The 13,049-nt window shown below is 40.7% G+C and overlaps 1 protein-coding gene across 3 annotated transcripts in view; it reads left to right on the forward strand.

Moving 5' to 3' along the window:
- LOC134543137 (oxysterol-binding protein-related protein 8) overlaps window positions 1-13,049 on the forward strand; it is a 167,402-nt gene that overhangs the window by 94,348 nt on the left and 60,005 nt on the right. The gene's annotated exons all lie outside the window — the stretch shown is intronic.

Below are 13,049 nucleotides of genomic sequence, written 5' to 3' on the forward strand. Positions count from 1 at the left end.
AAATGAACTCAGTGGAACAGTATAAATGTTTTCATACTAGCTTTCGACAAATTGAATGCAAGAAATTTACCTATCTCTATTTATAGGCCTATCCAGGCTGATAATACTGGCTGTGATTCGATTCGCCAGTAGTATAGGGATGTATGTCCGGGCACAGGCGCCAGGCGCTGGTGCCGGTGCCGGGTCAGTGACCGACCGACCTCTGACGTCACGGCGGCCATATTGGACTCAAAAATTCCAGGGAAAAATTCCCGTCTCGAGGGAAAAACTTACCGTTTTTAGATCTTAAAAATACCAGCGGCTAGAAATATCCATATTGAGGCTTTATCATCCATGTCTACAGCTTCCGATAAGCCTCTGACGTCATAATTGAATATGTCATCATGTAAGATGACGTCACAGTTGCAATTTCCGTTACAGCAGCCAGCTTGAAATCATTATTTATTATCCGATTTTAATGAAAAAAATTAAAAATTTATAAAAAGTTATATTTATAAAAAAATATATATATTTTTCATTATAATCGGATAACAAATAATGATTTTCAAGATGGCTGCCGTAACGGAAATTGCAACGGTGGCGTCATATTACATGATGACATATTCAATGATGTCAGAGGCATAAGGCCCGTCTACAATAGCAATGTCCTAAACTGTGTCCGAAGGACACTCGTCGCTGATTGGTCCATGTGACCCTCTGACGTCATGCGTCAAGTGGGCGAAGGTCTGAACCTACCTGGTCCGAAGACATTCGTCAATTTGAACTTTTTGACCAAACCTGTGTACTGCGGACACAGAAAAAGAACAGAACACTCACGATATTTGAATTTCCGGTTCCCGTTTGAAATGTGATATGAGTTCATTTTTTAGCTTTTACATTTGCCACTTTTCCTTACTGAATAAATATATAATATTGAACTCCCACAACTTTCATAAGTTCAATCTCAAACTACAAAGCATCAAAACAATAAAGAAAAACATTTGGTTTGGCACATTTACTGCGCTCTGGTGACAACTTTAGAAATCAATACATTCGGACATCGGACATCGCAATTGTGGACAGGACAGTTTTCGGTGAGACAATGTGACGTCACTCACATTCGGATAAGGACACGGACCACGCACAGGTTCGGACTATTGTAGACGGGCTCTTATCGGAAGCTGTAGACATGGATGCTTAAGTCTCAATATGGATATTTATAGCCGCTGATATTTTTAAGGTCTAAAAACGGTAAATTTTCCCTCAAGACGGGAATTTTTCCATAAAAAACGGGAAATTTGTAGAAATTTTGAGTCATTTTTGAGGAATGTTGAGTCATTTTGAGGAATTCTTGAGTCCAAGATGGCCGCCGTGACATCAGAGGTCAGTCAGTCACATTCCTATACTTCTTTTTCCTCTTTTTACTTTTCCGTCCCTGTTTCAGGTAAAAGGTCTAACAGATTTGGTAACCAACCTTGTTTTGTCTAATATGGTCATTTTTCAGTCCGCATTTGCTTGTAGGTCTTGTCCGCACTGGCTTGTAGATCATAAAAGACAAACTATAAAAATTTCCATGTTCACATATTATATACTTCGTTAGGAACGCTGCATCTGCAAAGTTGACAGCTCGTCAATCATATTAACTTTACCGTGGTTACAGCCAATATATGACTGAAACACTGTTGATTCTTATACAGGAAAGCTTAGACAGTACTCTGTAATTTTTTTTCAATCAAACTGAAATATTCATGCAAACAAAATTACAAATATTTGTAAATCTGTACATTTGCATGAAAGCAAATCGCTGCAAATGTGGGATTGTATTATTGCCCGGGCATTTATGCTTTGGGTTGTCCCAGTACCTGAATTAGTTAAAGTTATTTGTAAACTTTTCCCTGTATAGCTTTCCACGACTAAATACGCACATACAAAAGCACAATAAACAATTATGAAGTCCAATTGCTAAATATTATTATATTTTCCAAGGGTTCAAAAATGTCTTCTTGTACAAAAAAGTCGATTTTTCATATTATATTGCAATATTCGTAAGCGCGACAGTAAATATCCAGCTTTGTTTCGAAAAACGCAAATCATAAATTCAATAATAACCATAACAATGTTTTGTAGAAATTTACTATATTTTCTCTTTTAATATTACGAAATATTTCTTGGCAACCGATTTCTAAAGGAATTTTGTGTAAATGTCCAAAAACATTTTTTTTCTGTGTAAGGAATACGATATTTAATTATAATAAATTATTTTTATACTACTAATTAACAGATTACTTCAGTTTACAAGTATGCAAGCTAAGAACACATATCCATGAACGATACGGAGTACTTGATTTGCCTATTGTACTTGCACTTGGCAATTCTTTTATAAACTTAAGTTTTAATACATCCTTGTATTAGGTCCTCATTTTTTACATTTCGTTACATTGCCAATGTGTAGCAAGTGTATGTATGTATGTACATTGTGTTTTATTTCTTACGAAATATTTGTGTCTTGAAATAAATAAATATATAAAAATAAAAAAATAATATATTTATTTATTTCAAGAAGCGCATCTCGACTACTGTAATTTTTTTAAATAAATGACAAATTGTTTAATATTATGAAAATAGTCCTGCCCTATAACTCATATATATAAATGTATATATATATATATATATATATATATATATATATATATATATATATATATATATATATATATATATAATATAAACGTAATTCAAACATTTGGTCACAAGTGTAATATTCGCATACATTATGTGGATAAGTTAAAATATTTTAAATTAAAAAAAAGGTTTGTTCATAAAATTAAATGTGTGTGTAGGCAAACCCGCCATGACGGGGCTTATGTTACGGGACGTGTAAGTGCACGTCATTCTTGAACGTGACATGCGCTAGATTTCAGTTTAACTGACCATTGGTTGTAGGATTATAATTTAAAAAAAAAAAGTTATCAATGTCGTATTATCTGAATTCATCTCCAAAAAAATCCTGCTCTATACGATGGCCAATGAAGATTCCGGCTGTCCCGGGCTTCTAGTGCTGAAGCTCTGCTGAGTGGGTGTCGCTCGCCTAACGGTCCACCCCTAGCCAGGCACGCGCCTGTGCTCCTCAGTGGGACACAGAGTTGGCAACACCGGATGAACACGTGATCCCGCTGGCGCACCCCTTCCACCCTTAGGCCCACTCGCTGCCACGGTCATATCTCTGTCTGCGATCTCTCGCTCTCAGCTCCACCCCAGCACTATCTGGTGACCGTGATTCACAACCGCGACCTTGAAGCTTGCCCTTAATGTAAGTGTGAAGTTATTTTTCCATGATAATTGATTGTATTAGGTGACGAAAAACAAAATTAAGTTAAAATTAATTACTATTACTACTATTCGATTGTCAGCATTCATAGTGTACAAACAATGCAGGACATATAACTTACAATGTTAAACTTTCCATTTAAGCCACTTTTGCGCTTTTTTGGAGTAATAGCAACTTATACCATAGAATGAACGGTTTTTATTATTTCCCGCTCTCCGCTATGAATCACTTTACGGTGCCTCTGCGAGCTGCCACCTTCGCCTTCCATTTTCGGGGTATACACTGAAGGGCGATGTTTTCCTAACAGCCATTACACGGCTCTCGGCTACGTGTCGCCTGCTTACCCCCTCTTAATTCACTGGTCCCGCTGTCCCCGCACCCCGCACTGAGAGACGCCAAGATAACTGCCGGGCACAGTAGATAGGCTTAATTGCCCACTCAAAACATTGACATCGTCCGGGGCTACGCCCAGCTCAATATGCCATCACACCCCGCCACTCCACTCCTTCCCTGGCATTTGAATCTCCCGCCGACATGTGTGTGTGTGCGTGTGAGGGCACCGCGAACCACAGGAAGAGGGCGCAGTAGAATCAGTGCTTCGTACCCTTAAATTATTAGTAATTGGATGTTTGTAATTCGCTTTTCTTTTTAACCCCTGTTATTTTTATAATATTTGTCATTTCAATAATTAACGTAAATTTTAAGTGTCTTGATGAAATATCCTGCAGGCCGCCAGAGACATAGACTTGCCGAGGCCATAATGCAAAACCGATCTTCATCTTTTATTTAGAACTGCATAATAAATTTCTAATGTAATTCTTATATTTTATAATTCTATGTAAGAGATTAAAGAATAGCTTTCAGGGTTTTCTTGAGTAAGCCTCGGCGCAATACGGCCCGAATAACGGTACCATCCGTTTTGGCGCGCTGCGTCATTGTCTAGCCACCCTGACGGCCATTGCTCACCCCAGTCGATCTCTAGCGCTCACCGAGGTAGGAAGCACGCCGCACTCCGGGGACTTCAACTTTGGTATTCATCTGATCCGGTAATTCTGTCAACTAGTAAGTACTCTAAAACGCTTTCGTGTATCCCCGGGGCCTACCTCGGGAGCCGACTGTTTGATTAATATCTGTTAACTCCGGTAACGGGACTTGAAACTTTCGCGAACAATCTAGCACGGCCACGTGGTGGCCGGCCTCACCTAAGCCTATTGCGCCGTAAGGCTTTTGACTGTTAAACGACGGGACTAGGAGTATGTAAAGAGTTATCGTGCCGATGTGTATGCAAGGCCAATAAAAACCCGGATCCGTATCTTGTGTTGTGATTGAACACGTGTGTGTTACCCGAGTACCTAGGGGCGTGTGGGACGCCTTAAGAGCCCACGGTAGGGATTAAAGCGTGCCCGACGATGAGAGCGGGCTGTAGATCTGGTTATTGCATAGGCAGTCTTCGGGGGGAAACGAGTCACGTCTCCACACGGGCGACGTCACGCCCTGGGATAAGAGTCTTGCCGGGTCCACGTGCCCCTACACGTGGTGGCGCCCATTAAAATACAGCCTAACATCTTAACAACAACCCCCGGCCACGTCAACACATATCCCTATATACGTTCGACTGAAAATAACGGGCGTTGTCAGAGACAATCATACAAGGGGGGGCCAAACAACTTCCAGACCTGTTCCCTCTGGGCCTTAACAATGGAAGTGGCCTTCATATTTTTCAGTGGTAATAAAACCACGAACTTCGTGAATATGTCTAACACCACTAACAGGCATACATTGCCCTTTCGGGACCGCGTCATCGGACCAAAAATATCGATATGAAGAACGTGCCAGGTGGCCACTGGAGGATCAGCAGGTTAAAACCCAACTTTAGAATTACGAGGAGGCTTCGCGATCTGACGGTCATGGCAACTGTGTACAAACTTCTGAACGTCCTTGTGTAACTCGGGCCAGAAGAGGTGGACAGAAATCCTCCGAAATGTCTTGTCTATCCCCAAGTGTCCTCCAATCAGAGATGAGTGAAAATACATGAGTACCATGGCTCTTAAGGCGGCAGGCACCAAGGCCTTGCGCGCCCTACCTGAAGAGCCAGTAAAAAATAACATTCCCTGCTCAAGTATATACGGGACAGGCTCTTTTGCGGCCAAGTCCTTACGAATCTGCACACAAAAGGGGTCCTGACTCTGACTCTCCCTAATGTTGACATAGGACTAAGGAAAAATTTTACAAGAGAATAGACAATTCACAGGAACAAAAGTTGGCTGTTGTGGGACTTCAAATTCATCAGAACAGAACATGCGCAAAAGCGCGTCGGCGACAACATTATCGGTGCCCTTATCATGATGAATGACAAAACAAAATCGGGATAATCTAAGCACCCAGCGCCCTAATTTCCCCATCTGATGCGGGTGATTATAAAGCCAACTAAGGGCCTGGTTGTCAGTGAAGAGGTCGAATTCATGACAGTCCAAGTAGCTCTCAAACTTCTCTAGCCCAAATAAACATGCAAGGGCCTCCTTCTCATAGATTCCTAACCACCGCTCTGACTCCGACAGGGACCGGCTCGCGAAGGCAATAGGTCTAAGTTTGCTCTCCTCCAGGTGGCCTAAGACAGTGCCTAATGCAATAGATGACGCGTCGACCTGCAGTGCGAAACACCTATCGAAGTCAGGCAGGATGAGATCAGGCGGAGAGGCGATGCGGGACTTAAAAGCCTGAAAGGCTTTTTTCTGTTCTGCCCCCCAAATGAAAGGCACATTTTTTTTACGAAGAAAATTCAAGGGTGCACTCAACGAGGCGAAGTCAAAAATGAACCTAGCGAAGTACCCTAACATACCGAGAAATCGTTGGATACCCTTCAAATTCACAAGTCTTGGGAATTTCACAATGGGAGCAATCTTCTCCGGATCCATAAGTAGGCTACCCTGCGAGATAACAAAGCCCAAGAATTTAACAAAAGTTTTGCCTAAACTAATTTTTTCAGGATTGACGATCAGATTAACGGATCTCAAACGAGTGTAAACTTCAGACATATGACTTAAATGTTCCTCAAAAGAATAATTACTATACACAATAATGTCGTCGAAATAATTAAAGACGTAGTCGAATTTGAGATCCTTCAAAACGTGGTCAAGGACACGACTCAGCGCCTGACTGCCAAAACTGACGCCCATGGGAATTCTATTAAATTGATAGTGTCCAAAGGGGGTAGAAAAAGCGGTAAATTTACGACGGCTAGGATCTAATAAGTACTGATGAAAGCTCTGGTTTAAATCAATAACAGAAAAATATTTAGCCTTTCCAAAGTGCTGTATGGCGCTTTCTATTGTCGGCAGGGCATATAAATCGTCCAAAAGGAGCTTACGGTTCAAAGGAATAAAAGCTGACACCGTCCTTCTTACGAACAAGAAAATTTGGACAGCTGAAATTGTATGAAGAAGGCGAAATTACCTCAGTTGCTAAGAGCTTGTCGATTATGCTTCGCATCGCCTGTAACTTTGTAGCATTGCAGTATACAAGCCTTTTCTACTAATAAAAGTGTTACTAAGAATGGGTTAGGTTGCCAGTATATTTTATTTTAAATTTATAATTATTAAATAATCATATGTCTTCCGTCATCCTTTCAACTTTGTTTTCTACTTATATTTACCTAATGTTATGTGTAATGAGTTTTTTCTATTATTTATTTAAATATGAATATTGTATTATAATTATATATTACGTTTTTATTAGAATGCAGATTTTGCATAATCATTCTAGAACAAGGGACTGTGTCTGGGTGATGTGTAGAAAGAGAGAGGCATAAGAGGCCTGTAAGTGCGAGTGAGAACAAAACAGTGATTCCCCAGTAAGAGAGAGACTGTAACGATATCTCGTCACTGCGTGGGAACTGAGTGATAACTGCTGTCTCATGGTGTGGGAGAGAGAACGAGAATGTAAAGTCCCTGTCTTTGTGTATAGAAAACTGTTTTTAATGTATGTCGTGTATTCCTATTGGCTTGTGATTTGTAGCGTGAATGAAGCATGTGTGTGATTGGTTGGCGAGGTCATGTGACTGCCCTCCCTGCGTGAAGAACACAGTGCCATGATCTCACCAGTCGTCTGTCGATCGCTGCACCAGGAGGGCGCGTTCGGTGGCTTCTCATAAAATATGTAGTATTTGAGAAGGATAAATTTAACGTCGGCAGTTCAAGCCATGCCGAAGATAGTAATATAATCATTTGTTGTTTTTGGATCTTTTTGAACATTTTTAATTAGAAATTGCTGCTACCGACGTCGGCGTTTGGCTCATGGCGAAATTAATTTTTGCTGGGTGCGGCCCTGTTTGAGGCCGCACTGATTTCGTGTACTTACAGTAAAATGTTCCTTCTCAAATACTACATACAGTAGAACCCTGTTATAATGTTTTTCAAGGGAGCACAAGAAAAAAAACATTATAAGCAGGAAAACGTTATAAGCAGGAAATTTCAATTTAGCACTTAACAATGTTCGAGCTTTGTACCAATGGACTCACCAAGCTATGTAAACAACTTTAATATTAAAACCAAAGATAGTAGGCCTATACTTGATACATTAATTTTCTGAAACAAGCCAACAATTTTTCAACTTCGTCTTGTTCCCTGGTTAAATTTTGTTTGTCTTTAAAGATACACTGCCACATTTTTTGTAAAATTGTCTCATGATTCATGATGACAACATTAAGAGTGAGAACGTCTACTCCTTCGCCACCTGAAAATGTTTAATTATGGGATTCCTACGTATGAATGAATTAAGAATTATTTGTAAGCAATAGAAAACACTTTTAGTTATGCCCTCGCTCAATGTTTGGCAACTTAAATATCGCAGGACTATGTACGTGCATCTGAATACCCACTAGAATGGCAAGGAAGAGAAGAGTTGACTAAGGGTGCCAACTGACACGTAACTATGAACATTGTGTACCTTCAGTATATTGCATAAACTTGTATTTTAACAAACTTCATGTATTGTATGGCAGTGATTGTAAACATAAACATACATAAAGGAAACTTTTTATCGTAAGTGTTGGAATAATTTGGTTTTAAAACATTTTTTCCCCATTTATTGAATGTTAGAAAGCAAACATTATAAGCAGGAAATTACACTATTTATGAACGTTATATGCAGGAAATAAATACATTGTCCTTATGGGGGAAATATTGGGACTTTAAAAATATGACATTATAAGCAGGAAAACATTATATGCAGGAACATTATAACAGGGTTCTACTGTATAATGTGAGAAGCCACTGAACGCGCCCTCGTTGTGCAGCGATCGACAGACGACTGGTGAAATCATGGCACTGTGTCCTTCACGCAGGGAGGGCAGTCACATGACCTCACCGACCAATCACACACACGCTTCATTCACACTAGACATCAAAGCCAATACGAATACACGACACACCTTGAAAACAGTTTTCTACACTCAGAGCCAGGAACTTTACATTCTCTCTCTCTCTCCCACATCGTGAGACAGCAGTTATCACTCAGTTCCCACGACCAGTGGGGAATCCCAGCTTTTGTCTCTCTCTTACTGGGGAATCACTGTTTCGTTCTCTCTCGCACTTACAATGCTCTTATGCCTCTCTCTTTCTACATATCACCCAGACACAGTCCCTGGTTCTAGAATCATCATGCAACATCTGCATTCTAATAAAAATGTAATAATATCTAATTAAAATACAATATTAAAATTTTAAATAAATAATAGAAAAAAACTCATTACACATAATATTTGGTAAATATAAGTAGCCTAACAAAATTGAAAGGATGACAGAAGAAACATGATTATTAAATACATAATTATAAATTTAGAATAAAATATACTGGCAACCTAACCCATTCTTAGTAACACTTTTATTAGTAGAAAAGGGTGGTATACTGCAATGCTACAACATCACCCCAGACACAGTCCCTTGTTCTAGAATCATTATGCAACATTTGCATTCTAATAAAAACGTTATATAAGATTATAATACAATATTCAAATTTAAATAAATAATAGAATAAACTCATTATACCTAATATTAGGTAAATATAAGTAGCAAAACAAAGTTGAAAGGATAACAGAAGAAACATGATTATTAAATAATTATAATTTATAAATTTAGAATAAAATATACTGGCAACCTAACCCATTCTTAGTAACAATATTGTTAGTAGAAAAGGCATGTATACTGCAATGCTACAACTTAGGCGGAGAAACCTTGTGGTATTTACTGCGGACTGGTATTTCGTCCTTCAAATAGAATTTATAAGGCATGATGTCACACTTCCCCAATTTGGTAATGATAACATCAGAAAACGAGTCAATGAGCCTCGCAATAGCCGCCTTACGCACGGACTCATCGTCGTCACTACAATTCAAAACTATAGGATCCCCAGACTCAAAGCTCAGCGGAACAATAACAGAAGGAGCAAAATCAAAATGGAGCTCGTGACGAGCCATGTTCAAAACACAAAGAGATTTGCTCAAAAAATCAAGACCTAATATGAAATTAGGCGAAATGCCTGGCAACACCACGAACTTCCAGTCCCAGGAAAAATGCTTGATTTAAAAGTGCAAAATAATGTATTTATCAGCATGCAACAGCTCGCCATTAGCGACGCAGATGTCAGGACACCTGACACGACACGTGATGTCAGGAAATTTGTGAATCAAATTCTGAAGGCAGCTGTCACTAATTACAGAGCGAGTGGCCCCAGGATCCACTAAAGCAGGGTCAAAAATGTCCTGAATAGAGACAGGAGCGTAATGCAAATACACTGGGACAGAGGATTTTTTAACAAACCGACGAAAGCGACCTCTTTTGCGCCCTGTCACTTCCCGTTTCCCGGGCAGTTAGCCTTATAGTGCCCTAAGCCCTTGCATCGAAAACACAGCCTGTCATTGAAATCAATGCGCGACTTGACGCACTCAGCCGACCCATGGCCAAAGGCGCAACAATTTGAGCAACGCCCGCGCCGATATTCCGGGTCAGGCTGTACTTGACGCACAACCTTGGTCAAGGCCACGCGGGGCGCAGCAGGGGAATCGGTTACACTCGCAGCGCGGCAGGCTGCCTCGGGCAGGCGAGACAGGCGCTCAGGGTGACGAGTGGGATTTTCGTAAGAAAATACGTCACCCGAATTAGAAAAGGGCCTAGGCTCACCATTATCATAGGGCCGTGATGACCTAGACTTCCAGTCCCGCTCTTAGACAGCCCTCGCGTGGCTGTCAGACACAAACACCTGACCTGATGTGCGCGGGGCATAACTGCGCAGCCTAGAACGCTCTAAGTTCTAAGAGGCAGTAGGAACTCAGCCTCATATTAGCGACAGCCGATAAACGGCTTTTAATTCCCCCCCCCCCCCCCCCCAGACACGCAGCTCACTCAATGACGTAGGCGGAGACAGCATGCCACAGTGTCGCAACACACGAGGAGATAAATTCCCTAAAATTAATTGGACGAATTCCGCCTCAGGAGTGTTGAGTTCCATGGCATCAGCATACACGGTAACAGAGCTAACATACTGAACAACTGACTTATCAGGCCGCTGGAAGCGAAAAACTAAATCGCGCTTACATGCGTCTAAGACACGCGGCGGACACGATGACCGCACGACAGACAATTTGTTTTCTAGGAAAGTATAATCCCTGGACTATGGCTTCAGTGAGGGTATCCACATAAGTCTCCGAACACTTGCTCAAAAGAGCCTTCATAAATTCCTCAGGCGGGACTAAATTCAACTTGTAAACACGCTCAGCAGCGATACAAAAATCCAATACGGCCTTAGGCTCATTACCCCCAGGACTGGGAGGGGTTTCAGGGCCACATAGAATATTTTCTGGTTAAAGGAATTAGCGGATGGTGCACTTACTTCAGACGAGGCCCGCGCCGGAGAACTCGCAGGCGGAACGTCACATGCCTCGCGAATGAACTGCACCAGACGAGCACGCATTTCCCGCATCGTGTCGGTCGGCAGCGACGAGAGACCATTCTCCTCTAAGTGCTGCACGAGCTCGGCGCGGTGGAGTCGATACACCCACGGCACACCAGTGGAGTCCATGATCATGAAAAAAAAAAAAAAAAAAAAAAAAAAATATACAACACTGAAGGCACTCTAAAACAGCAGAGTAGCGCAAAAGTTGCAGCCCGGTGGACTCACAGGTTCGACCAGACTACAAGCTATTAAAGTAAAAAGTGTAATCATTCAGAAAGGTGTAAATGTTGTTATAGAACAGAACTAACCACATTCGTTAACTTTTTTTATTGATAACAATCATGAGTATAAATGCTTAATACATGCATAACAATGTATGTGAATAAGATGTGCTCTATTAAGACACAATAAAACAATCGCAACAAGTCTGCAAGAAAGTTACAAATATAACGTGAACCGTTATGATGTGGTACCTCAATAAACGCAGCATGAAAATAAATACTGGGAGTATACAATATGTTACAGTAAAATAGAAGATTATTAAAATACAGCAGTATTAGAGGAGTATAAAACCCCGGCGGGCTGCGCAGGCATATAAAAAATGATTCAAACAAACAATTTAGACAGAATCAAAACGAATAATATAGCCCTAAACCTGGAAGTTCGGTGCGGCCAGGGGAGAGATTACACACGCCCAATCTGGATATTGGCTCGCGCAGCAAATGGCGCTTATGGCGTTAATGGGCAAAGACAAAACAAGCAAGAATAATTAAACTAATTAAAGCCCCACAACAAAACAAGGCGGCCAATATCGGTGCGGCGTAAACAAAAAGTACAGAAGTTAATTCATTTATCATTACAAGGAATCAAACGTTATGTTTACCAGTGGCAATGCAAACCACGTAAGAAAACTGGCAGTATAGCGAGACACAAACAGAAATGCCCATACTACAGCCCAAACGGCTCGAACAAACATCGTGGCTGATTAAAGTTAACTTTACCAGGGCGAAACAAATGTATGTAAAAAAGCCACGGCCACATCGTGCAAGAAATTTAACGTTACTGTATGCAAGTTACCGTCATCGCTGATACTGACCAGTACACACTGCTCCCACGACCGCAACCGAACGACCCGAGACAAGAGCTCGCAGGCCCTTATAAGCACAATATAGAGGGCGCTGGAGCTGCGACGGAATAACACACTACAGGGGAAGGAGTGGGGATGCGGAGGGGAAATCCAACCAGTGAAAGAGGTAGCGGAGAGGGGGAAACGACGAAGGGAGGGGAAGGAATCGCTCAACTGTACAGTGACGCAAGAAGCATATGCTTCAGACTGTTAAACCAAAGTAAGAGATCTGGGGTTCAGATCACTATTAGTGGCCTACAGTGGTAGCTATATGAAGGTTTTAACAGTTATTTCATGTTTCCTCCTAGATATTTGTGAAATATACAGTAGAACCCTGTTATAATGTTCCTGCATATAATGTTTTCCTGCTTATAATGTCATATTTTTAAAGTCCCAATATTTCCTCCATAAGGACAACGTATTTATTTCCTGCATATAACGTTCATAAATAGTGTAATTTCCTGCTTATAATGTTTGCTTTCTAACATTTAATAAGAAAAAAATGTTTATTCCAACACTTACGATAAAAAGTTTCCTTTATGTATGTTTATGTTTACAATCACTGCCATACAATACATGAAGTTTGTTAAAATACAATTTTATGCAATATACTGAAGGTACACAATGTTCATAGTTACGTGTCAGTTGGCACCCTTAGTCAACTCTTCT

This window comes from Bacillus rossius, chromosome 1 (assembly GCF_032445375.1).
Source record: "Bacillus rossius redtenbacheri isolate Brsri chromosome 1, Brsri_v3, whole genome shotgun sequence".
Lineage (NCBI taxonomy): Eukaryota > Metazoa > Arthropoda > Insecta > Phasmatodea > Bacillidae > Bacillus > Bacillus rossius.